The 26,030-nt window shown below is 41.7% G+C and overlaps 1 protein-coding gene across 7 annotated transcripts in view; it reads right to left on the bottom strand.

Annotated features, from left to right (window-relative positions):
• Positions 1-26,030, bottom strand: part of LOC102159433 (uncharacterized) — a 908,266-nt gene that overhangs the window by 786,848 nt on the left and 95,388 nt on the right. For 2 of the 7 annotated variants that reach the window (XR_014831357.1, XR_014831356.1), the window contains exon 4: positions 3,086-3,259. The exons of 4 other annotated variants lie outside the window; for them this stretch is intronic. The gene's annotated coding sequence lies outside the window, so the exon portion shown is untranslated. The remainder of the gene's footprint in view (positions 1-3,085; positions 3,260-26,030) is intronic. One more of the 7 variants, XR_002339577.2, reaches the window with a different exon arrangement.

Raw genomic sequence — 26,030 nt, 5'->3', positions numbered from 1 at the left:
ACCATAAAACTCTTAGAGGAAAACATAGGGCAAACACTCTCTGACATAAACAACAGCAACATCTTCTCAGATCCACCTCTTAGAGTAAAGACGGTAAAAACAAAAATAAACAAATTGAACCTAATCAAACTTCAAAGTTTCTGCACAGCAAAGGAAACCCTAAACAAAACAAAAAGACAACCTGCAGAATGGGAGGAAATACATGCAAATGAATTGAATGACAAGGGATTAATCTTCAAAATTTATAAACACCTCCTACCGCTCAATACCAAAAAAGCAAACAACCCCATCCAAAAATGGGCAGAAGATCTAAACAGACAATTCTCCAAAGAAGACATACAGATGGCCGAGAAACACATGAAAAGCTGTTCAGTGTCACTCATTATTAGAGAAATGCAAATCAAAACCACTATGAGGTACCACCTTACACCAGCCAGAATGGCCATCATCAAAAAGTCTACAAACAATAAGTGCTAGAGAGGGTGTGGAGAAAAAGGAAACCTATTACACTGTTGGTGGAACTGTAAATTGGTGCAACCACTGTGGGAAACAGTATGGAGATTCCTCAGAAAAGTAAACATAGAACTACCATTTGATCCAGCAGTCCCACTCCTGGGCATCTATCCAGAGAAAACCATGACTCCAAAAGACACATGTACGCCAATGTTCACTGCAGCACTATATGCAATAGCCAAGACATGGAAACAACCTAAATGCCCATCGATAGAGGAATGGATCAAGAAGATGTGGTACATAAACGCAATGGAATATTACTCAGCCTTTACAAGGAAAGAAATAACAGCATTTGCAGCAACATGGATGGACCTAGAAATTATCATGCTAAGTGAAGTCAGACAGTGAGACACCAACATCAAATGCTATCACCTATATGCAGAATCTAAAAAAAGGACACAATGAACTTCTTTGCAGAAGAGATACTTACTGACTCACAGACTTTGAAAAACTTATGATTTCCAAATGAGATAGGTTGGGGATGGGAGGATGCACTGAGGGTTTGGGATAGAAATGCTGTAAAATTTGGTTGTGATGATTGTTGTACACCTATAAATGTAATAAAATCCACTGAGTAATTAAAAAAATTAAAATAAAATAAAGAAGGCTGCAGAGTTAAGGAAAGAATTTAATAAAAATTCTGTAGCAGAATTTAAATCAATTTTTAAAAGAGCAGAATTGAGAATGCAGAAAAATAAATCATATGTAGAAGATAAACACAGAAAAGAGCATAATGACAAAGATAGAAAAATATTAAAAGGATAAAGAATTTTTATGGATGACAAGGATGATAAGTGCTCTTTAGGAAGAGATCAGAACAAGTAATTTACAAGCAATTTTATTAATAGACTGTCAAAGAAGAAAGTTTCCAGGAATTGAATAAGGGTTACCTCAACCAAAAGAGTATGGTAGTAAATGACATTCAAGGCCAGGTTATACAAATCCCAAGTGTTTTCTGCTTTGTTCTTTAGGACACTCACTCTTGGAACCCAGCCGCCACCCTGTAAGAAAGGCAAGCAGCCACATGGAGATGCCACGTGTAGGTGTTCTGGCTGATGAATCCTACTTAATATTCCAGCCACAGGCAGTGTCAAGTGCCAGACATGTGAGCATGCCTTCAGATAGTCCCAGCCCCCAGCCAGCAGGTCACATCCAGCTTTCAAATGCCCCTGAATGACACTGTGTACGTCAAATCCCTGTGTACACTGTGTCCTGGCCGAGCCAGGCCAAGCTGCAAGTTCACGAGCAAACTCAACGATGATTGTTCTTTTGTGCCATTCGGTTAAGTTATCCACAGCAATAGATAACTTACACCAACAAATAGCTTCCCAACTGAAAAGGGTTAAAACAGATATCAAGCAGTGGCTTCTGCACAGTGACTTGCCTTGGCTGACTCAGAACTGAGATGTCAGCAATGGGGGAGGGCATCCAGGGAATTCATTTGGGGTTTCAGATTCTTGTCCTTCCCTGGCTGTATCATGGAAGAGGCTGCCACTGAGCTGTTCTGGCCCTTGAGAACACTGAATCTCTAGGCTTCTCTCCCAAACTTCTCTGTGGTTATCTAAGAGACTCGCTGGAGATATCCTAAAGATTGCAATATCTTTGGACAAGTTTCCAACACACATACACAACACTGCAAAGGTATTTATGTGACTAACAAAGACATCCTTCGATATTTACAGCTCAATTTGAAGAGTCCTTTTTCAACCCATCCAGGAGCCACTTAGGATAACCAAGGGGGGTTGTCCTACAACATTTCTAAACCAACTTTGAGCTGTGGCAAACTACAACTCCCCAAGACTTCGAGGGAAGAAAAAAGGTAATGCCTAGCATCTGGAGATGTGAATTTTCTTGGCAACTGATGCCTCCTTCCTTGTGGTTCCTGAAGCTGCCTTCACTGTTTCCTGTGGACAGTGACTCTCCCCCTGCCTTGGGCCATCTCCACCAACAGGACCTAGGACCACTCCCAGGAGTTAGTAAGAAACTTCAGGGCAGCTCCACCTGCAGTCCTATTACTGCTAACTCACCCCTGCCTTACTCAGTCTGGGAGAAGCAAGAGCAGCCTTATAAGATACCGCCACGTGACTGGAGGGTGAGGGAGGGGAAAGGAAAACCTTGAACCTTTTAAAAACAAAGGGTTTAATGTGCAGTAGCCAAGTACACTAAGTTTATTCCAGCCCTCTGAAAATAGAAGTGTCCCCTTCACAGCAGACCATGAACTCAAAGCCGAGGTGGAAGAGAAACAAGGATCGGCCCTGTCTGGCCGGGTACACAAAGCAGAGGCTCGGAGGAGACCCTCACAGCCTTTCTGCGTGTTTGCCCCAGGATCTCCACCAGCCCTGCCTTCCTTTAGGCAAACCCAGGGCCAGGCACGCTCCCCATCACGGTCACTCTCCATGCTCCCCTCAGCCTTCTGGCCCGGTGAGTTTTCACCAACTTTCCCCATCTGACCATGAGGACAGGTGCAGAGGCTGTTTTAAATTAAGGGTTTTATCGCAAATTCTAGGAGGAAGCCAACAGAGGGCCTCAATAATAACCAACACAGGAAGTACCAGACATCTAGGAATCTTACCCGGTTTTAACCTCTCAAGAGGAGGCGGGCCTTGGGCGGGGCTTCATGGGAGGTGTTGGCCAGTCCTCCCTGGGGCTCAGAGAGGAGCACACAAGGTGGAGCCGGGGTCTTCCCTTCTTGCCTTCTCTCCCCTGAGCTTTAGGAATACTCCCTCTGAAGCTTCGTTAGGGTCTTCTTTGCCAGATAACAAAAAATAAAAATTATATATATATATATATATATATATATATATTTACATTTTTTAGATAATGTTCCCATTAAAACAAAACATTGTGTCCTTAATCCTTCCCCCCTTACATGTCAGGTTAGCATACCTTAAAGCCCCAAGGACTTAACATCTGGATGAGCCATAATTTACCAGGCTAGAGGATTTTCTGCTCTTTCTTGATTTCCTTCCCTTCCAATCCTCTCTTTTTGCCCCCCTGCTCTCTCTACTCTAGAACATTATCTTTTTCTTCCTCAAGCTATCAACATACCTTTTTGAGCCTCTATGCTCTACTTAGCTTTTCCCACACCCTGGTATCTCCATCCAGAGTCTTCCAGTCCCTCTTCCCACGTCCTACATAACAGACTTCACCTCCCACCCCCAGGGATCCCCAGGCCCTCAGGAGTGCCTTTCCATGGAGCCTGCACCTGTAGGCATGTGCTCTCAGGAACATCCAGGATTAGCTAAGGAATAAATGAACTAAGAATATCAACAGCTTGTAGCCCTGAGAGAAATATGGTAAATCACTCAAACACTTGCTATGATCCTGAGGCTTTGCATCCAGTGAGTGAATTTGTCTACTCATACAAAGATAGGTTTAAACCAGATCTAACAAGGAATCATTATAGCTAACATTTAGTCGTTCTTTCTGTATGCCAGGCATTATTCCAAGCACCTTATATACATTAACTCACTTCACCCTCTTACCTACTCTGTGAGGTTTATTGTAATCCCCATTTTACAGAGGAAGAAACTGGGGATCAGAGAGTTGAAGCAATTTGCATCTAAGTCTCCCCACTATAAATGGAGAACCAGAATTCGAGTTGGGCAATCTGGCTCTTAATTTTGAACTCACAGCTATTATGCCATATGGCCAGTAAGACCTGGAAGAGAAGCATCTGAGAAAAACCCAGGATCACCCTTCATAGCAGAAAGCGCAATAAATAGAAATCAGCAGTGGCACAAAATAGCCATGTGATGTGAGGTAAAATACATAACTCCCTCCACTTAAGTTTTTTTTATCTATAAAATAGGGAAAATAATACTATCTCATAGGATAAATGTGAGGATTAAATGAGAGCATATGGATATAAGGGAAAGGTGTTTTAGGAATTGCATTCCACTGCTTCATAAGAGAGGTCAAGTATAACAGATGTGTCAATAAGATAAAATTTTATTTAGCACACACATTGAAAAAAAAAAAGAGAGCTGGAGGTAGGCAGTCCTAGGATGGTAATACATCTCCACACTATCATTAGAGATCCATATACTTATCTAACTTTACAATCCTTTGCACCACTCTCAAGGTTGTCTCATGATTCAAGACAGCTGCTGCAACTCCAGCCATCACATCTACTCTCCAGGGGAAATGGAGCGTTAAAGATTTTGAGAACCCTGCATTAGTTGCACTGACATACTTTTAAGGCACTTTCCCAGAATTCCCACCCAACATCTTCTTGCACGTCATTAGTTAGAACTTAGTCACATGACCATATCCAGGGGCAAAGTAAGCTGAAAAATGTGGCTGTATTCACTGCATCTGAATGAAATCAGGGTTCTAGTACTAAATTAAAAGTGGATGTGAAAATTGGTTGGGCAAAAGCAGTCTCTGGCAATAGAAGGGCTCTAAAGCATCCACTCCCAGCCAGATACTTCACATAAATTTTCTTAATTCCCATAATAACCCAGAAATATTTGAACATTATCATTATATTTATAGATAAGTAAATAGGATCAGAAAGAATAAGCAACCTTGCTCCTCATACAAAGATAGGTTTAAACCAGATCTAACTTTAAAACTTGAACCCTATCTACAACCATTCAGCCTTCAAAATTTCCTCCAAGGAAAAACATTTTTCCAAATTCAAGGATTATACACGTCTTGAAGACTTCTGTTGCATTAATAATTTAAATTATCTCTTAAGTTTCTTCCCTGGAGAATGTGAAGGAATAGCTTCCATCACTTGGTAAGAACTGTAGGAACAGAGCTGCACACCATTTCATCTGGTGGGGGAGAAACATTCACGTACACACACGTGTTGTGTCTCAGTTACAGATGTATCTATACTTTAAGAGTATTTCCTGGCCTCTCTCTCCACAATCAGAATCAACGGGCAGGAAAGGCCACTTGTGCTGAAAGCCAACTATCAAGGTGATTAATACCTAGGCCTCATGTTCCTGCCCCCTTTCCTGTAGCTACAGCTTGTTTATATTAGAGAGAAAAGATGGTCTTTATGTTTTCTTTCCTTTTGATCAGTTCTGAAAGGAGGGAGGGCAGAGAACACAGACGTACCGCATCAGAGCCTGTGGTTACATGTGCCTGCTGGGTCCATTCCAGAAGTCAGAGTGTTAGAAGAGTGAGGAGGTGCAGAGCAAAGGATGTCTGAAGGGTTGGGAACAGGCTCGTCAACATTTTGAGCTCAGTCTCAATAGAAGCTTCCATGTGTGTTACCTCCCTGCCTAAAGGAAGGACAATCCTGATTTACACAAACTGGGCACAAACTGTCACCATCCCTGTCTCCTCCTACAAAGTGTCCCTCGGGACATGTAGACTCCCTCCTGAAGGGTGCCCCTTGCTTGGTGGGGCCCTCCATGCTGAAGGCATCCGGCACCTCCAGACAAAAGCCTTTTCAAGTGCCCTGGAACACCACTCCCCCTCCCCACAGCTACATGTCCTCTAGAACTCAGGTCTTTTCTTCTGCTACACGGATACCATGTGTGACTATTAGGATTCTTTCTTGAGAGCTGCTTTTGAGAAGAGAATGGTGACAACACAAACGTGGACAAAGACATCCTGGTACCTTAGAGATGAACCTGCCCTTTCCAGTTAGTCTTTCGTATTAATCTACCTAAAAGTTTTTCATGCATTTAACAGAGCTTTTCTGAAGGAAAGAGAGTTTTGATGACTAAAGAAAGCAGCAAAGGAGGGTGGTATTTTCAAAGTACAGAAAGTATGAGGAAGGAGGCAGGGTGAAGGAGACAAAAGAGACATGAGAGAAGATGCAGCTGATGATCAGGATGGGGTTGGAGGAGGGCGGGGGGACATCTGGGAAGCAAGAGAGAGAAATGAAAGGAAGCCCATGACTCTCCATCTTTCTCCTGCACAGCATCCCCTGGAACTGGCACAGAGTCATAACAGAGGGGAGATTCTCAAAGGCTGAAACTGTACCAAAGGTTACCTGGATTTCTAGCAGTGATGCTGGAGGGCAAAACTTAACACAAGGCCATACAGGATGTGGGCATTTTAGACCAACAATATAGAGCAAGAAGACTGCCTGGAATTTTTCCAGCTACACGAAAGGCTTATGCATGGGTTTTGTGTGCTGTCTGTGCCAGGTGGGAGTCATCCCTGATATGGGATGTGGAGTCAGAGGGAAAAAGCCTCCAGATGGTGTTTCCAAAATCTCCAATGCATTTCAGTGCTGCTCCCAGACCCAAGGAAGGGGAGCCTTGCCTTGGACACACGGCTGCATCTATGACCAGTTTCCATGAGGTAAGGAGTCTGAGTGGCCAAAGGGAACTCACATCCTCCCTCTAGACCACTCTCTAGGTACTGAGGATCCTGGAATTTCTCGCCCAAATATCCCCAAGCCTGCTTACTGGGCCTATGAAGAACTCCTCCTAGGGCTGTTCTAATGAGAATGGGTTTCCTAGCTGGTGAATGCCACACAAGCTCTGGGCAGATAACTGAAAGGGAGAATGGACTGAACTTGGATGTGGGCACACCAGGCCCCTCCTAGTGCTGGTTGGAGTTGATGCTGGGAAGGCGAAGGGATGGGTGGTATCTGGGAGCAGACTTAGAAGATTTGTCACTTTGCTATATAGCAGAAACTGACATAACACTGTAAATCGACTATACTCTAATAAAAAAACAAATAAACCCAACTTTCCAGTTCATTATTAAGATATGTTAAGACTGAAAGAGAGAACATATTTTATTTAACATCTGGTAGCTTGACTTATAACTTTGACTGTTTAGCCATAGGATATAGGGGCTTCATTTTTACTCTTGTCCTGGGCTCCGAAAGTCTGAGGTGGGCCCACTACATTTCACTTAAATCTCTTCACTCAAGTGGGAGGAAAACATTAGAACCAATGGCAGGACATGATGTGCGGAAGGTGGGGGGAACGGGGTGGGGGGTGGGGGTGGGAAATGGAAGGCTGTCCAGGCCGTTACCAATAGTGTCGTTGCCCTGCAGCCAGACACATCCACTCTGGTTTTCAGAGTCCTCTTAAGGCTCTTGGGCTAAAAGTCCCATTAAGTTTTAGCATTCAGCAACCAAAAAAATCTAGGGCTTGATTAACCTACAGCGAGATCGCTCAGGCCAGAGTTTTCCTAATGTTAAGCTGCACTGAGAATCAATGCAGAAAGGATCCCAATAATCTGCTTCTGCATTGTTTATTTCCCATTGAGAGAACTACTTTTAATAGAACCTTGACTAAGAAGAAAACTCTCCACAGACCTATAGCTATGGAAATTCTTGCACTCCAGGTCCCACATGATCACATTTTTCTGTGATTAGTTCAAGGTTTTTCAGATAAGTGTTTGCTGGCACTGTAGAAACGGTTCCAAAATCAATAAGAAATGTTATACCTTATCACTCCCCAGAAGGGAAAAACAATAAAGAATTTTGCAAACCATGTCTGGGAAGCTGAGCAGTTGCATATATTCAAGTATAACACGGAACAACCACAGCCCGGAGACAGCATATCAGACCTCACTGTGGAAGCCAGTTCTTCCAGCCAGGGAATCAAGCCAGAGAAACATAACACAGGAAGAGAAGACTAACAGATGACTTCGTTTTCCTTACCACCTGCAGTCAAACCCAAACAGGGGAGGGCATCAGGAAGCTAAGAGCCCATAAAAATGTATGGGAGTCTATGGCTTCCTTGAGAGAACAAACTGTTCTCTTTGAGTTATATCTCCTTCATTTTTTGAATTGGATGAAGAAGTGCATAAAACACTGTATGGCAGGAAAGTGGCAGCTCAAAGCATAGAGTTAAATCACATCAGATGAAAATAAAAGAGAACTAGTCAAGGGCAACAACATGCAGGGTGGTCTAGCGGTTTGCAGAAACCGAAGACACACAGATCATTCATTGTCATGAAGGCAGTCTGAACCACAACAATAGCACTGGGAACAGAGGAGTGGGGTGTGGGTTTGAGAGATGTTAGGAAGAAAGAGTTTTGATGTTGCATTTGGGGGAAGGAAAAAAAAGAGCCTGAAATAATGGAAAACAAGGACCCTGGGTGAAAGGAGGAAGGACACCACCAACAGAAATGAAGACATCTGAGAGGAATCAGAAGAGCCAGTGTTTAAAGTGGTTTCTGAACTCATAGGTAGAGCTGTGCCATAGGCATCTGAAGATCAGAGGTGGAAGCCAAGGAAGGAACACATAGTTTGAGCCCTGCATTTGAGTCATTCAAAATTTGGCTCAGAGATGAAACCAGAAAAGTAACTGCATGCTAAGAGGAAAAGGTAAATAAAGATTAGGGGACTATGGGTTAAACCCACTGTTACAAAATGGAAGAAAATGATACTGGAGGGGGGAAAGAAAGAAGGAGGGAATGGAAAAAGGGAGGGAGGGAGAGGGGAGAGAGAGGAGAGAGAAATGAGCAACAGAAACAGAAGACACTATGACAAACAATACATGCATATGAAACAAAAGTTGGCCAGAGCAATCACAAAGGTGAAGGTTGATCTTTATGGGAAATGACTCAAATGTCCCCATGGATCCATTGAAAGGGGGCTTTCACAGATTTGAGTACAATAGGCTATCAACATGAATTTGAGGCACAGGAAACCTATTTATGGCCACAGAGTGGCCATTCCCTTTGGGTGACCCAAGACAAGCTCCTCAACCACTAAGCTTCCATTTTCTTATCTGAGAAAAAGAATAGAATCTCCCTGACCTATTACACAGGGTGTTAGGAAATGACGATACTGTATAAACTACAGAGGTCCCTACAAATATATTTTACAATTCTTGTGCTGTATCATTGAGACCAATGAAATTGTGTTCTTAATGATCTCAGAAACTTGAAACATAAGTTTGGAGACTTGTGTATTATGATAAAATTACATCAAAGTTGCATTAAGGTCTATAGTCTGAAATATACAGGGGAAAAGTTAATTACGTAGAATTAAGTTGGTTGTCTGCTTTTCTATTTGGACTGATGATACAAACAGTTTTAGATGAAACATTTTTATAAGTGCTTCTCTCAAAGTCTCACTCTCAGTGATATCAGGAGAGGAGAAAGTAAAGTAAAACAAATCAGGGTTCTTCCCATTGGTTATGAGACTTTAAAATTTTTGAACTTTTCTTTCAAACTGATTGGCAAAAGAATTTTTCATTTTATGTTTTCTATGGGTAAAGAATTGACTAGCAAGGGGCTGATTCAATCAAGCTGTTGTATTTTATTAGTTCATTTGAGCTTCCTGACTGAATTATAGCTCGTTAATTTAGTTTATATTTAAATTTTGGTGTTATAAAATACATTTGCATAGAAAATACCTGGTCTCTTTATGGGGGCATTTGGTGGCCAAAAAAAATTTTTAATGATTTTTTTTTTTTTTAAGTTCAAAGAATTAGCAGTTTCTGTTTTTACAGAGAGAGAGAGAGGAGAGAGATGGAGAAATTAGGCAAGATTGGGGTATGATTCAGTACCCAGGTATTAAGACTTGAGTCAAGGAGTTCCTGTCGTGGCTCATCGGAAATGAATTCGACTAGGAACCATGAGGTTGCGGGTTTGATCCCTGGCCTTGCTCAATGGGTTAAGGATCCAGCGTTGCCATAGCTGTGGTGTAGGTCACAGATGTGGCTCAGATCGGTTGTTGCTGTGGCTCTGGTATAGGCCAGTCGCAGCTACAGCTCAGATTAGACCCCTAGCCTGGGAAACTCCATATGCCACAGGTGCAGCCCTAAAAAGACCAAAAAAAAAAAAAAAAAAAAGAAAGAGAAAAATTTAAAAGACTGAGTCAAAAATTTTTAGTTAGAGAATAGTTAAAATTTTCAAAGAAATAATTTTCTTCAAATATAAGAAGGACCTTATTTAAAATGGAATACCAGTGATATTTTTGTTCCATTAAGGACCAAATACATATCCCAGCACTTCGCCAGTGTCCAGAACATAGTAGGTTTTCAATGAGTACATGTCAAATGAGAACATTGCTTTTTCTTTTTAGGGTCATATCTACGGCATATGGAAGTTCCCAGGCTAGGGGCAGAATTAGAGCTGCAGATGCCGGCCTACGCCACAGCCAGAGCACCTCTGGATTTAGGCCACATCTAAGACCTACACCCAGTTTTCGGCAATGCTGGATCCTTAACCCACTGAGCGAGGCCAGGGATCAAACCCACATCCTCATGGAGACAACACTGTTCTTAATTCACTGGGCCACAATGGGAACTCCCAGAACAGTTTTTAAATGGATCTAAAATTATACCATAAGGAGCTGAAGATATATATGAAGAATAATTCTGAGTGTAGTGACATATCTACTACCCAGTAGAATGAATTTTCCAAATATATTATGGTGTCCAAGCATCTCACTGGGAAGTTAAATATAAGACTGGATTCTTAACTCTTTCATATTGTTTGCTTGCAATTCTTCCTAAAGACAAACCATTTTTAGACAACCTACCAAGTCCACTCCTTACTGGGATTTCATAAATTATCCAAAATTGAAGGTGAAGTAGATTAAGGCCAGAAGGAACTTTGTTTCCCCCTTAAATGATGCTTTGGTTTATAAACCTACCTCTTTCACTGCGTTAGAGTGCTTTGGACAAATAGTAGATAGTGTCTTCAAATTCAAGATTTGGAGTTCCTGTTGTGGCTCAGCAGTAAGGAAACTGACTAGTATCAATGAGGATGTGGGTTCGATCCTTCAGTGGGTTAAGGATCTGGCATTGCCATGAGTTGTGGTGTAGGTCACAGATGTGGCTCAGATCCTGCGTTGCTGTGGCTGTGATATAGGCCGGCAGCTACAGCTCTGATTCTACCCCTTAGCCTGGGAACTTCCACATGCTTTACCCTTAAAAACACACACACACAAGAAAATTAAAGATTTAAGTACATCATCATGCTTAATAGAGGTCTTCACTGGACAGAGAAGGACTGTAAGTCATCTGAACTTGACCTTCTTCATGGTTATCCCTTCACTAGCTCTCAGATGCATCCATTGAGTGTCAAGTAAGTGTTGTTTTCATATTATCCTAACATGACCTGACAGAATTCAAAAATACAGGTAATTTACTCCAAAACATCTAGGTATTAATTGGCAGAATCTGGATCTGTATCCAAATATGCCTGATTTAAGGTTTATTTTAAGCACCTCTTTGTTATCATGGTTATTTCTACATGATAAGAAAGTCAGAGGTAGTTTACTCTCACCACCTCCAGCTCCTTCCACGTGAAAGGAGAAAACAACTTCAAGTGAGTCCCTGGGTCACAGGCAGCCCCTCTGTGAGCTGCGCGGTGATCTCAGTGACCGACACAGCACAGGCCCACACACTATGGGCCAGAAGAACTGGGAGATGTCCTCCCTCCAGCGAAGTGTGGTTCCCAACAATAATACAGGCCAAAGAAGAGACCATGGCCTCCTAATCTGATCATTTTCTCCCCTAGAGACTTTGTCTACTTGTGGTCCCCAGGAGAGTTAACGTTTCCAATGAGACTCTTAAGAGAACAATCAGTCAACCATGCAACTGTGTTTGCTAAGTTGACTTGTATTTAGTACCTAATACTCCAACTTTGTCCATATGCCCAGGGGCCTTGGCAATAGGAATTTTTTACAAGTCTAATAAATAATTATACGCAATATTAACTGCAGTCCATTCCTATTACATCAGATTAAAATAAAGAGAAAAAAAATGCTTATTCTTTTCCCAAAGCTATATGCTATAAAGTATTTCCTTATTAGGCAAAATAGGCAAGCTGATTTGGGCTTTGGGCTTTTTTTTTAAAGACACTCTTCCCTAATTCAAATAAAGATTCAAATAAAGTCTTTCTGTCGTTTAAAAAAAAAAAAAAAAACTCTTTGAAGATCTCGTTACTACTTATTGGTTATGAGTGCCTCTCCTGTACACATTTGAGATGAGGCCAATGATGCTAAAATACCAAAGGACAATCTTTTTGAGTGGAGTACATCTTTCCAATTGCTATTGGAAAATTCATATTTGAACATTTGTCTTTGAGATTTTTCTGCCTATTTTACAAGATGAAACTCCACATTTGCCCCTAGATCAGCCTCTGTCTCCAAAGTAATTTCTATTTGATTCAAAATGTACTTGCCATGCTCCTCCTTTTGTTGATTTTCATAATGAAATTGATTTTTAAAATATAAAAAACAAATTACTGTCTAATAATGTGTATGGTATTTTCTGGTTGAGTATTTTCACAAACATTACTTTAATTTTGTATTATCCTTGCAAAATTCAGTAAGGTAAATATTATTACGGTGATTTTCTAGATAAAAAAGCTGAGGCTCAAAGAATTGTAGTTTTATGCCAAAGATCACACACCATTGTAAATAGTCCAATCCATTTATCAATGGAAACTGCCAGTCGTCCCCTAATATAGTCTCTTTCTTCACTGAGTAATAGAACCCTCAAAATCCAGCTGGGCATATGCTTACCAAGGAAAAAAGATGACATTTCCCAGATTCTCTTGTAGCTAGGCAGGACCAAACCACTGATTTTTGTCCAATGGTATTTAAGGAAAAAAGGCATATTCAGCTTCTAGGAAAGATCTAAGAGAGGTGCCATGCGTCTTTCTTCATCTTCCTAGCTAGATCATGGACATGATGGCAGGAACAGGAGCAGCCATGTTGGACCATGAGGAAACCCTGGCCATGGAGGCCCTGAATGGCAGAGCCATGGAGAGAAGAAGCTTGGATACCTACAGACTTTGTGGCATAAAGCAGCAATATGACCCTGAACAACTTACGTCCTGATATTAACATGAAAAAGAGGAATTCCAATTGTAGCTCAGTGGGTTATGAAACTGACACAGTCTCCATAAGAATGTGGGTTTGATCCCTGGCCTTGCTCAATGGGGTTAGGAGCCAGCATTGCAGCAAGTTGCAGCAGTGCAGGTCACAGATGTGGCTTGGATCTAGTGTTGCTGTGGCTGTGGTGTTGGCCAGCAGCTGCAGCTCTGATTCTACCCCCAGTCTGGGAACTTCCATATGCTGCTGTTGTAGCTATAAAAAAGAAAAATATATATATGAGAAAGAAACATGAGGGTGAGATGAAAGAGAAAACTCCTGCCTTGTTTAATCTACTATTATTTTGATTTTATTATTACTTTAACTAGACTTTAACTCAGGACTAAGCCCTAACTGATAAGTAGTTTGACCCCTTCTCTTCAATATAAATAATTAGAGAGAGAAATGATCTGATGAGAGCAGGTGGCTTCCTTGCAAATCTCCAGCTAAGATGGAAAAACCAGGTGACTTCTATGGGGCTGAACACAGTCATTTGACCAACTAATTACTGTTCAAACTCATTTTGCTATCTTAGTCTCCTTCAGTAGAGAAGCAACTATATTAACATCCTCCCTCTATACTGAATCATCCAACCTCTAATGTGTTGACCTTCAGTAAGTATCAATCCAGTGGATAGAGAAGTCACGAAGTGGAAAGTGACAGCCTCTAATATGATGTTTTTGAAGCTGTGCCACCACTCAATACCAAAAGCCTGGTTCTGATACCAAATCATGCATTAAAGACCACATCTGACACCTAAGACACAGACAGCGTGGCCCTCCCACATTTTGGGGGAGACCTTTAAGGGGCTCCCACTGTTTTCTACCCTGAGTCTGGACCTTGAGTTTGCCAGACAAATCCCAGCAGGCGTTGATGGAAACCACGTAATCAGGAACACATCACAAGCCCGAGCTGGAGAATGTAGCCAAAAAGCCAATCGCAAAAGCACAGCCCATCTGGGACCAGGCTGTGGCAGCCTCCATACCATGCATGGAGCTGGGAGAACTTTGGCAGAGCTGAGAGCACCGGATGGGAAGCAGGGGAGGGACAAACTCACCACACAAACCCCCTAAATCAAGGGAGGCGGAGCCTACCAGCCAGTCTCTGCCCACAAAACCAGTTTTGGAAGGTGCCTGCTCGACCAGAGCCAGAACCCTTACGCCTAGGCAGGGTCCCTCACAGCCCAGATGGGGAGCCAAGGGCTTAAAGAAGCTGAGTCACTTAGCCTCATGTCACTTAGCTTCTTAGGTGCTAATGCTTTGGCAGAATGGCCCAAGATCACCACTCAATCTGTGCGTCCCACACAACTCAAAAGACAAAAAGGTGAGTGGGGTATACATTTCTTCCTTTTTTTTTTTTTTCGTCTTTTTATTTTTGTCTTTTTAGGGCACCCGAGGCATATGGAGGTTCCCAGGCCAGGGGCTGAATTGGAGCTATAGCTGCTGGCCTACACCACAGCCACAGCAACTCGGGATCCAAACAGCATCTGCGACCTACACCACAGCTTATGGCAATTCCAGATACTTAACCCACTGAGCGAGGCCAGGGATTGAACCCCTGGTTCCTCAAGGATACCAGTTGGGTTCGTTAAACATTGAGCCACGACGGGAACTCTGCGTACACATTTCTTTACATGGCGGGTCTCTCTCTCCATCCAGTCCCTCTTGTCTGAGAGTTTAGTTATCATCTCTCTCAGGAAGCCATTCCAACTCCACAGGGTGTGGAAAATGCTTTCACAATACTTTCTTCCTGCCACTACCCTAAACTTTATCATGTTATATTAAGATAATATGATTGCTCAAGTATCTTCCTCATTAAAATTTAAACTCTATGAGGGCAGATTCACTTATTCATCTCTGATTCTAACAATTTATTCTGTTTAAGTGTTTTATGCATATCACCTAATTTAATCTTCACCACTTCATTCTGCCACTTCTACAAACAAGGAGAGTGAAGAACAGAATGGTCACAGAACTGGACTAAATTACACAGGTAAACTATATAAGGGGCAAAAATGGGATTTAAACCCAGGGGATGTAAAACTCCCAACGGCACTTACTCACTCTGCTATACTGCTTCATCGACTTCAAGTTAAGGTTCATCCTCATTTTTCAATGGGTAGAAAACAGGGTTGCTTTGTCATGTTACTTCCAGACCCAGACGGCAAGGCTGCTGCTAGTAGAGATGCTGTATATGCCCCACCCATCCCCACGGATGTTTGCACTCAAGTGACATCCAAATGCTACCATCTGTATGTTTTTACCCTTTGCCTCGTATAAAAGGTTAACAGAACCATTGTTCTTTCTACATGACTTTCAGTTAACTTTCTTTCTGTACCCTGGTTAACCTGATATCAGTGGGGTTGACTTGGTTGCCAGGACACATTGGGGATGATAAAAATGACTCCTGCTTGGTAAATTGCAACTGGACTGCATGGAATTTCTACCAAGGGATAAATGGAACTTATTATCTCTTACTGGTAATTTGCCCTTTTCACATATAGAATACACTGATTTTTGTTGCTATTCTTAAAAAAATAGCAATTGATCAAAAAAGCTAAAATTCCTTTTTCTGCAGTATCTCATTCCCACATGCCGTAAAAGTTGCATCTTGGATATCATGACCCTTCACCATGCCTTGCTAGTGCTGTAATTATAACTGCAGCTCCTGAAAGGAGAAGTTTAACCACCAAACCATTGAGGTTGCCATGATTTTCACAGCTTTGGAGCAGTATCTACTGTTGGGGATTTTTGTTTGCTCTATTTAACAACATTTAGACAAAGCAAACAGTTGAAATTCAGAAAAGAGAAGAAGACTAACAAAGGAGAGCAGAGAAAGACTGTTCAGAGGAAAGATTCTCTAGTTCCAAGTTCTTCTATCTGTACATTAACTTGAGGTATTCACTAGCATTTGTACTTCTGTCTTCTTGACTTGAATTAAAATACATTGTGCTAAGAAATCTTGTCTCTGTTTACTCTGCCAGAGACAAGATTTCATTAATCATCAAAGAGCAATAAAATATTGCTGCTTTAATGAGGTCCAAACAGACTGTCATCACCACTGAACTTAACAACAGTCTAGACTCTGTAACTACTTACCATCAGAAACCCATCAAAGAAACTCTTGAAAAAAATGAATCCTTACTATGGCTTCAATCCCACCTCAGCACTCAACACCCTCACTCTCCTCTCTCCAATCATTAGTTTTATTTCACTTCTTCAAATGCTCCAAGACTTTTCCCACATCCAGGTCTATGAATGTGGTGTTGTTTCTCCTGGAATATTCACCTATGCCTACTCCTAACTTGACTCACATTATCTGATCCCACAGCAGTACCACTTCCTTCAAGGGAGGCACTCCCAGGTCCCTCTCACAGGCTAGGTTAGGAACCCCCACAGCTCTGTGCACCCTAACAAGGCACTACTAAATTAGTGGTTCATCATTTAAGATGGGTAGTCCCTGGTGGACTTTATGCTTCATTGAAGGAGGGACCATCTCTATCGTATCTGCCACCACAACCCCAGAATATAGTGCAATTCTTGGCACACAGTGATACTCAACAAGCATTTATTGAATAAATAAATAAACCAGATGTACAACGAAGGCATAACTTGATTTAATACTAAACTAATAGATGGCAATCTTTCACAGGTTAAGAAGCAAGAGTCAGCCAGTGACAACAAGCACAAAAGCAGCTGAGGAGTTCCCACTGTAGTACAGTGAGTTAGGAACCTGACTACAGAGACTCAGGTTGCTGCACAGGTGTGGGTTTGATACCAGGCCTGGTGCAGTGGGTTAAAGGATCTGGCATTGTGGCAGCTATGGTGTAAGTCACAGCTGCAGCTCAGATTCAGTCTCTGGCCTGGGAACTCCCATATGCTGCAGGTACGGCCACGGGGGTGAGGGGAAGGCAGCCAAATCTTTACATGTCCAAATGCAAAGGAACTCTTAATTCCTTGATACCAAAAACCAAATGTCAATTCAGAAAGTCATGCCATTAAAGCAATCAAGAGATAAATGGTTTAAAAAAAAAAAAAGGCAAGAAATGATCAGCCATAACTCAATTTAAGGAAAGCCCAAGAAGCTGTGTGTGAAACATTTGGGTTTGTTTTTGGTTCATTTCCAAAATGCCATGTAGGTGGCTTGACACATTGAAGCAGAGATGATAGATTGAAGAGAGAAAATGTGCATTTAGAGCATGAGCTCTAAATAAAAAATAAAGGCAAGTATGTCAAGTCTTTGGAAAAGCAGTTTTCAGATGGATTAGAAGAGAAGTATGAGTGTTCAAAAGTGACCCTGAAATAGGAATATGATAAAGTCTGACTTGATTGAACAGTCACCACATACCTTCAATGTGATCAGCATTTTGTAAGCAAGTCCTCCAAACCATCCTACAAGATAGGCACTGTTATATTCTTATTGTAGGAAGGAGGAAACCTAGGCTTTAAATGGTTGAAATTTTCCAAAAGCTGTGTAGTTAAGTAGTGTGAAATCCTTATGCAAGATCAAATGGAACCCAAATTCTTAAACTTACTACACTACAAACTACTCAAATCAAAAACCCTGAACTTCATTTCAGCTAAAGTCATGTCAAACCTCTCCCTTCAGTGACATTTCTGATGCCCCTACACCACTCTCCCAAGTATTTCAGTGAAAACATAGAAGACTTATGTTTAAGTCCTTCTCTCCAGAAAATCCAGATAGTCGCATTAAGAAACATGCACCTCGGAGTTCCCGTCTGGGCTCAGCAGAAACAAATCTGACTAGTATCCCTGAGGATGCAGGTTTGATCCCTGGCCTCACTCAGTGGATTAAGGATCTGGCATTGCTGTGAGCTGTGATGTAGGTCGGAAACATGGCTCAGATCTGGTGTTGCTGTGGTGGTGGCGTAGGCCAGAGGCTACAGCTTCAATCTGACCCCTAGCCTGGTAACTTCCATATGCTGTGGGTGCAGCCCTAAAAAGACAAAAGACAAAAAAAAAAATTGTATCTCTATATTCATCACAGCACTGTTCACAATAGCCAAGACCTGGAAACAACCTAAATGTCCATTGACAGATGAATGGATTAAGATGTGGTACATGTATACAATGGAATACTATTACTCAGCCATAAAAAAGAGCAAAATAATGTCATTTGCAGCAACATGGGTGGAATTAGAGATTCTCATACTAAGTGAAGTCAGAAAGAGAAAGAAAAATACCATTTGATATCACTTATATGTGAAATCTAAAATATGGCACAGATGATCCAATCTACAAAACAGAAACAGACCATGGACATAAAGAGCAGACTTGTGGATGCCGGGGGAGGGAGTGGGATGGATGGGGAGTTTGGGATTGGTGGCTATAAACTGTAACATTTGGAATGAATGGGCAATGGGCTCCTTCCCATTCTACAGCACAGGGACTTGTGTGTGATTGGGTTACTTTGCTATACAACAGAAATTGAAGAAACATTGTAAATCAACTAAAGAAAGACAGGAAGAAAGACAGGAAGAAAGAAAGACAGAAAGAAAGACAGAAAGAAAGACAGAAAGAAAGACAGAAAGACAGAAAGAAAGACAGAAAGAAAGACAGAAAGAAAGAAAGAAAGAAGGAAAGAAAGAAAGAAAGAAGGAAAGAAAGAAAGAAGGAAAGAAAGAAGGAAAGAAAGAAAGAAAGAAAGAAAGAAAGAAAGAAAGAAAGAAAGAAAGAAAGAAGGAAAGAAAGAAAGAAGGAAAGAAAGAAGGAAAGAAAGAAAGAAAGAAAGAAAGAAAGAAGGAAAGAAAGAAAGAAAGAAGGAAAGAAAGAAGGAAAGAAAGAAAGAAAGAAGGAAAGAAAGAAAGAAAGAAGGAAAGAAAGAAGGAAAGAAAGAAAGAAAGAAAGAAAGAAAGAAAGAAAGAAAGAAGGAAAGAAGGAAAGAAAGAAGGAAAGAAAGAAGGAAGGAAGGAAGGAAGGAAGGAAGGAAGGAAGGAAGGAAGGAAGGAAAGAAGGAAAGAAAAAGAAAAGAAAAGAAAAAAGAAAAGAAAAGAAAAGAAAAGAAGGAAGGAAGGAAAGAAGCACAGAGAGTGCTTTCCTGTCGTGGCTCAGCAGTAATGAACCCAACTAGTATCCATGAGGATGTGGGTTCAATCCCTGGCCCTGCTCAGTGGGTTGAGGATCTGGTGTTGCTGTGGCTGTGCATAGGCCAGCAGCTGCATCTCTGATTCAACCCCTAGCCTGGGAACATACATAGGCTGTAAAAAAGAAAAAAAGAAATGCAAGGAAAGGCTCCCCCCTAAAGAGGGGAACCAGGCTCAGCATATTGCAACTTCCTCTCAATGACAGTGTGATAGCGAAGTCCCATTTATATACACATTGTTTTTCTTTTCGCAATAGGAACTCCTATACATACATTTTGATTCTGCCTATCTGTCACTGTGAGTGTATGTGCTTCTGCTTGTGTATATGTCCACATCTGTGAGCCTGCATGCTCAGGAGACTGTCTGGATACATTTCCACCAAAGAGTAACAGTAGTGATTAGTGGGAAGGGGAGTGGAATTAGGAGCAGGGATGAAGGGGAAAGATTCCTTTCTGGGCTGCATTCTTCTATAATGCTTTAGTGTTTCACAACAAGCCATTAGGGCATGTAAGTAGTCTAGCCCGTTTTCTGCCTGAAAACAGAACTGTCTCACTGCAGCTCTGAAAGGAAGCTTTCTTCTCACCTATCTCAAAGGCTGGCACAAGCCCCTGATACTTTCCCAGTGGATACTGCCTTGCTAATTTCTGCTGGAGCTTACTGCATTCCCAACTTTTCCTTTTATTTTTCTTTCTCCAATGTAATACTTCTTTGATAATAGCTGCTAAGATCATAGTCAGTCTGATCACAATAAAGCAATGGTTCTCAACATCTCTCAAAACACTTTAGGGCACTATGGTCATTCTGAGCACAAAAAATTTAAGCCACACTTTGACCAGGGACCTTCTGCCTTCAAATGGGTGGCCTGCACCAATGAGAGCAATGGGTTCTATCTAGTCCATGAAGTTTTGGGTCAATTCACCTCTAGGTGTCACCTTGAATTTACTTTGAACTCATCTGTTCCTCTTATTGCCCAATCACCAGGTTCTGTTTTCCACATGTTATTATTTTTCAGTTACACAAAACAGCATATGAATATGCTCATTATAAAAGAGTAGAACCACGAAGAAGTGTGTCAAGTGAAAAATGACTCTTCCTTGACTTTTTCTCTGCAAAGTTAATCACTGAAATCCATTTGTGTATACTTCCAAATGTTTTCCAATGTGTTTATAACCTAAACACAGAATATTATTTCGCTGTTTGTTTTTTTCCATCCCTTCATTGCCAATATGTTTCAGATCTTTTTAAGTCGGCATATTCCTTTTACTGGCTCCTTAGTATTCCACAATGACATATCCCAATTAGTTTAGGATACTATTAAATTAATACTACACTAAAAATAATAAAATAAGCTAAAGTAATATAATACTACTGCACTGATGTAACTTTATGGCAGTTCAACTTTTAAACTATTACAAATAATGCTGCAATGAACATCGTAGCACATTATTTTTACGTCCACTAAGTATTTCCATAAAACAGCTCTTAGAAATAAAATTCCTGCTTATTGTCAATTTTGATAAATACTACCAAATAGCCATTGAAAAATATTCTACTATTGTTCAGTTTTATAGCTTTCTGGCATTCTTTTATATCTGGTAAGTCAAAGTAGTCCCCATATCCCTCATGGCCTCTCATTCAGGTCAACTTTCAAATCAGGTTTTCAGAGTTCCCATCATGGCTTAGCAGTAAAGAACTGGATGCAGATTCAACCCCTGGCCTCGCTCAGTGGGATAAGGATCCAACATTGCCATGAGCTGCAGGGTAGGTTGCAGACACAGCTTGGACCTGGCGTTGCTGTGGCTGTGGTATAGGCTGGCAGCTGTAGCTCTGATTTGACCCCTAGCCTGGGAACTTCCATAGGCTGTGGGTAAGGCCCTAAAAAGACAAAAAAAATAAATAAATAAAATCAGGTTTTCAAGTTCTGTTACTTTTTTTGTGAGACAAGGAAAGAATGGAGATATGAAGAGTTTGGTTCCTCAGGTTTCTGCTGACCCTGTGTCCCACCCTGTGGGAGAAGCAACCAGAGCTCTGGAAAGGCAGGCCTCTGAGGCCCCCAAAGCCAATGTGTCCAGAAGGAAAACCTCGTCCTCCTTGCCCACCATCAGGCTCAGGAAACCTGGCAAAGGCCTCTCGGGGTCCCACCTGGCCTGTCAGCTTTCTCCTCAGGCAGCCGCACAATAACCAGGATGGCTCAGAGAGGGGAGGGCACTGGAGAGCAAGGCCTGGGCAGCCACCCTGCATGGAGGGAAGAGGCTCTGGGGCAGAGACCTGGCCCAGCCACGCTGTGTGAGCCCAGGGGAGACACATGGTCCCCCCAAGCCCAGACTCCTCGTTTCTAATGGGGAGATGATTACCTCTGCTGTAAGGACATGAAAGTGAGGACCCTTGATCATGTCTGTGAAGTGTCCCAGCACAGCCTCTGAAAACAAATGGTGGAAGTGGGGGAGGGGCTGTCTCCCTCATTTTCCATCATGAGTTCCAACCAGACTCTTCATATCTCCATTCTTTCCTTGTGTCACAAAAAACAGTAACAGAACTTGAAAACCTGATTTTATTTTTTAATTTTTTTTTGTCTTTTTAGAGCCTCGCCCATGGCATTTGGAAGTTCCTCTTGCCATTTCACTTCTCTCTCTCTCCACTCCTCACCCCTACTCCACCATGAGAACAAAGCTGGGCCCGCTCTCAGTCACCACTTGGGGTGACTGAGCTAGAGGCAAGGGGGTCAGCAGATCTACCTCCAGAATTATTGGGGGTCAGAGAACCTGAGTGCTCATCTACTCCCAGTCGCAGCCTCGGGGCCTTGACCCCCACTGTCCGAAACTGCTCTCCTATAAGACTGTTTTCTTCATATTCCTCCACCATAAATTCATTCCGCAGGTATTTAAAGAGTGCTTGCTCTGTGCTTGATACCAGGCTAAGCCTGGGGGAAGCAATGGAGGTCGGACAGTCCCTGCATTCAGGCAGCACTCGCATCCTCCCCTCTGTTCAGCATAAGTACTTATATGTGGCCACAATCCAGGATCTATTTTCAACACATTTCCCTCTGCTCTCTCCCACCACCCACAGCTGGCGCCCTCCTCCTCCCCTGCACACCAACCCCCACTGAATAAAACTATAAAATAGTTCTGCTAGCAAGCATCTAGGACATAACCTTAAGAGCCTTGTTCTTTAAATCACACCAGCATCAAGGACATAGTACTGAGAAACTTGGCTGTTTGAAATCATATCAGAACTGCAAGGCCAAAATAAACCATCTTTAACCTAAGACAGATGGAATGCTGAGTGTGTTAAAGCAACCCTGCTTTAGTCTAGGAGTCAGGCAGTATTCTTGTCACCACTTCTGTTAATTAGAATCGTCTGTGCTTTCCTAGCAACATATATAAGCTCTGTTCAAGCTTGAGGAGACAGTGTTCCTAAAGGCAGGGTTCACTTGCCAGACAAGTTTAATAAATTGAGCTTTATTTCTCAGAATCAGAGACTCTTATCTTATCAACAATGCTTCATCCCAGTGTTTCCACAGCCTGGAATTCCTCAAGCACTGGGATTAGTCCTTCAAGGATGGTTGGCCAAGAACAGAAAATAACTAGATGTACCTCTAAGGGATTTTTCAGGTAAGACATGGTGAACCCAAAAAAAGGAATACAAAGAGGTTAGTTTTAAAAAGTCTCAACATTCTAGATTTAAACGTGATTCAATTCCACTGCCGGTAACTGCTACTAACAACACTCCATCAAGCCCTGATGGAGCTCCTGCTGGCTCCTGAAATGGTACCCCACACGGATTGATAACTTTTCAGTCACAGTCATAAAAATGGATTGACTTCAGTTCTTTAAGACTCCATCAAGTTCATGTTAAAATTTCAGTCTTATCCTTTAGACTAAACTGTGAGAGTTTGGAGTGGAAGAGAAGAGAGGCATGGTGTGTTCCCATCCCTCAACTGGACTCAGGATCACAGTTTCAGGCTCTCTTTCCTACCTCTACGGTCAAAACACCCTGACATTTGAAAAGTCAAACTCAAGATCTTTGTCTTTACCAGAGAAAAGGGCTTCTGGAGTATGTATGTTCTGTTGAGGGCAAGCAGAAAGGGAAAGAGAGAAAGATGTCACTTGTCTTTCATGTTGCATGTATCAACTTTTATGTCTGCATGGTTTCAGGAAAAATGCATGATTAACCGTAGATGTTGGAGAATTAACATTTCTGGATAAACCTAAGGTCACTGACAATCATTTATGATGGCCCTGTACCCTTATGGGTATTTACTGAGTGCCTGTTAGGCACAGCCCTGACACATCAGATCAGTTCTGGCATAAAGTCTGATTCAACAGTAATAACTGTGTCCCTGTATGCTGAGTATGCAATTACTCATATTACTGTCTGCTTATGACATTCAAAATATACAGCAAGTGATGAGTCCAACCCCACACATATAATTTGAAATTGAATTTATCTAGTAGTGCTGAGGGTACTAAAAATAACATGGCATTTGTAACTAGGGAATCTGCAAGCAGGCTACTCAGATCGTTCACTTAGAAGTAAAGAAACAAAACTTAGAAGTGCTATTAATACCAGTGAAAATAAAACTACCAGATTCAGAAGAATACACCCATGAGAAACATTTTTAAAATAAAGAACAGCTAAGAAAATGTGACCTTCACTTAAAAAACAACCCAAAAAGCCCCACTCAAAAGACATTTAATAACAGAACCTTTTTCATTCCTCAGGCATTATTCAATTCTGAGATAAAATTACACCTTGAATGGTTCATTGACAATATGAAGAAAGCGAATCTGGATTTGCAGAGAGATGAGCATGATGGAATAGACATAGAAACACATACACGCTAGGCTGCTGGGAAAGTGGTCTGGGGGAGGCTGGAGGACAGGCAGGACACCTGCCCCAGATCCCTATCTTTCCAAGAACTGTGAAGAAAGGAGAGCAGGGAAGTGAGGGTTCCCTGCCTCCACTTCAGAGATGCTATATTTGGCCCTGGGTCTTACTTCCCTCACCAGCTCGCTGGATCAGTGCAGGGCTGGCTAAAAATGCCAGGCTGCAGAATGCTTTCCCGCTTTAAGGCTTCTGTTGCCATAGGAACAGTCACCTTCTATTTTCTGAAAGGTGGTTAATAATTAGATTTAGGAGAAAGCAAATTCTATTTCAACTTTGAATTCAGCTCACTCCTTTTTCTGATACTGCCACCCTGAAAATCATAATATCTTAGGAAATAATATCCAAGAAAAAGTTCTAGGTCTAGATTCCCAGAATCTATCCAGACTCCTTAGTATGGGTCTATGAGGTATGACTATAAAATCCTGAGGCACATTTGAGTATGAGTGTGTATTTCAGCAAACAAACCAGAACTTACATAAAGAAATTCATGCCATGCCCTGATATCATTGTTTGAAACTTTTCTATAACTCCTTTTGTTTTCTTTTTTCTTTAATGGCTACACCCATGGCATATGGAAGTTCCTGGCCAGGGATCAAATATGAGCTGCAGTGGCCACCTATGCCACAGCTGCAGCAATGCCAGATCCTTAACGTGCTGTGCCAGGCTGTGGATCCAACCCACAGAGACAACATCGTATCCTTAACCTGCTGCGTCACAGGGGAACGCCTGTAACTCCTGTTTTGATAGTGCCTTCAGAGCCAGTTTAAAAGCACCACTGGGAAATCTGTAACCAAATATTTTAGAAATGCATCAGTGCCAAAAATCTCTGTGATTCCAGAGGGAGAAAAAAATGACTGGTTCTTGTTTAAACTAATAGCAGAAGTAACAAACCATTCTTAAACATTATCTGTATCTCATAGTGCCCTAAGCCAGAGTGCACTGTGGCCCCAAACTATTGCCTGGCCTCTGTGCACACAGGCTGCAGACATTGAAGTGGGTTGCACAGTGGAAAAAAAAGAAAAAATATATGTCTATACACACCTATTAAGATGGCTGTTATCAAAAGGAGGAGGAAGAGGAATAGGGGAAGGAGGAAGAAAAGAAGGAGGAGTAAGAAGAGGAGGAGAGAGAGAAGGAGGAGGAGAAAGAGGAGAAGAAAAAGTAATGGCAAGAATGTGGGGAAATTAGAACCCTCATGCACTGACAGTGGGGATGCAAGATGGTGCAGCTGCTGGAAGACAGCATGGTGGTTCCTCAAAAAATTAAACATAGACTTACTATATGATCTAGCAATTCCACTTCTAGGTAGATACTCAAAAACTGAAAGCAGGAGCTTGAACAGATATTTGTACAGAAAGTTCAAACATAGAATAACTAAAACATGGAAACAACCCAAGTGTCCACTGACAGATGACAGGAAAAATAAAATGTGATATATATACACAATGGAATATTACTCAGCCTTAAAAAAGGACTGCTTGCTACAACAAAGATGAACCTTGAAGACACTGCTAAGTAAAATAAGCCTGAAGCAAAAGGACAAATATTACATGATTCCACTTATATGAGGGACATAGAATAGTCAAACTGATAGAAGTGAAAGTAAAATGGTGTTTGCCAGAGACAGGAGGGTGCAGGGGAGAGAATGGAGAATTACTGTTTAATGAGTACAAAGCTTCAGATTGGGAAGGAAGAAAAGTTCTGGAGATGGACAGTGATGATGGTTGCACAACAATATGAATACACTTAATACCACTGAAT

This window comes from Sus scrofa, chromosome 16, assembly GCF_054392235.1.
Source record: "Sus scrofa isolate SSC_HxYL_T2T_F1_AM1 chromosome 16, Sscrofa_HxYL_maternal_Yorkshire_Landrace_v2.0, whole genome shotgun sequence".
In the NCBI taxonomy this organism is placed as follows: domain Eukaryota; kingdom Metazoa; phylum Chordata; class Mammalia; order Artiodactyla; family Suidae; genus Sus; species Sus scrofa.
Note: the sequence above shows the minus strand (reverse complement) of the source record. Positions and strands in the feature narration are given on the sequence as shown.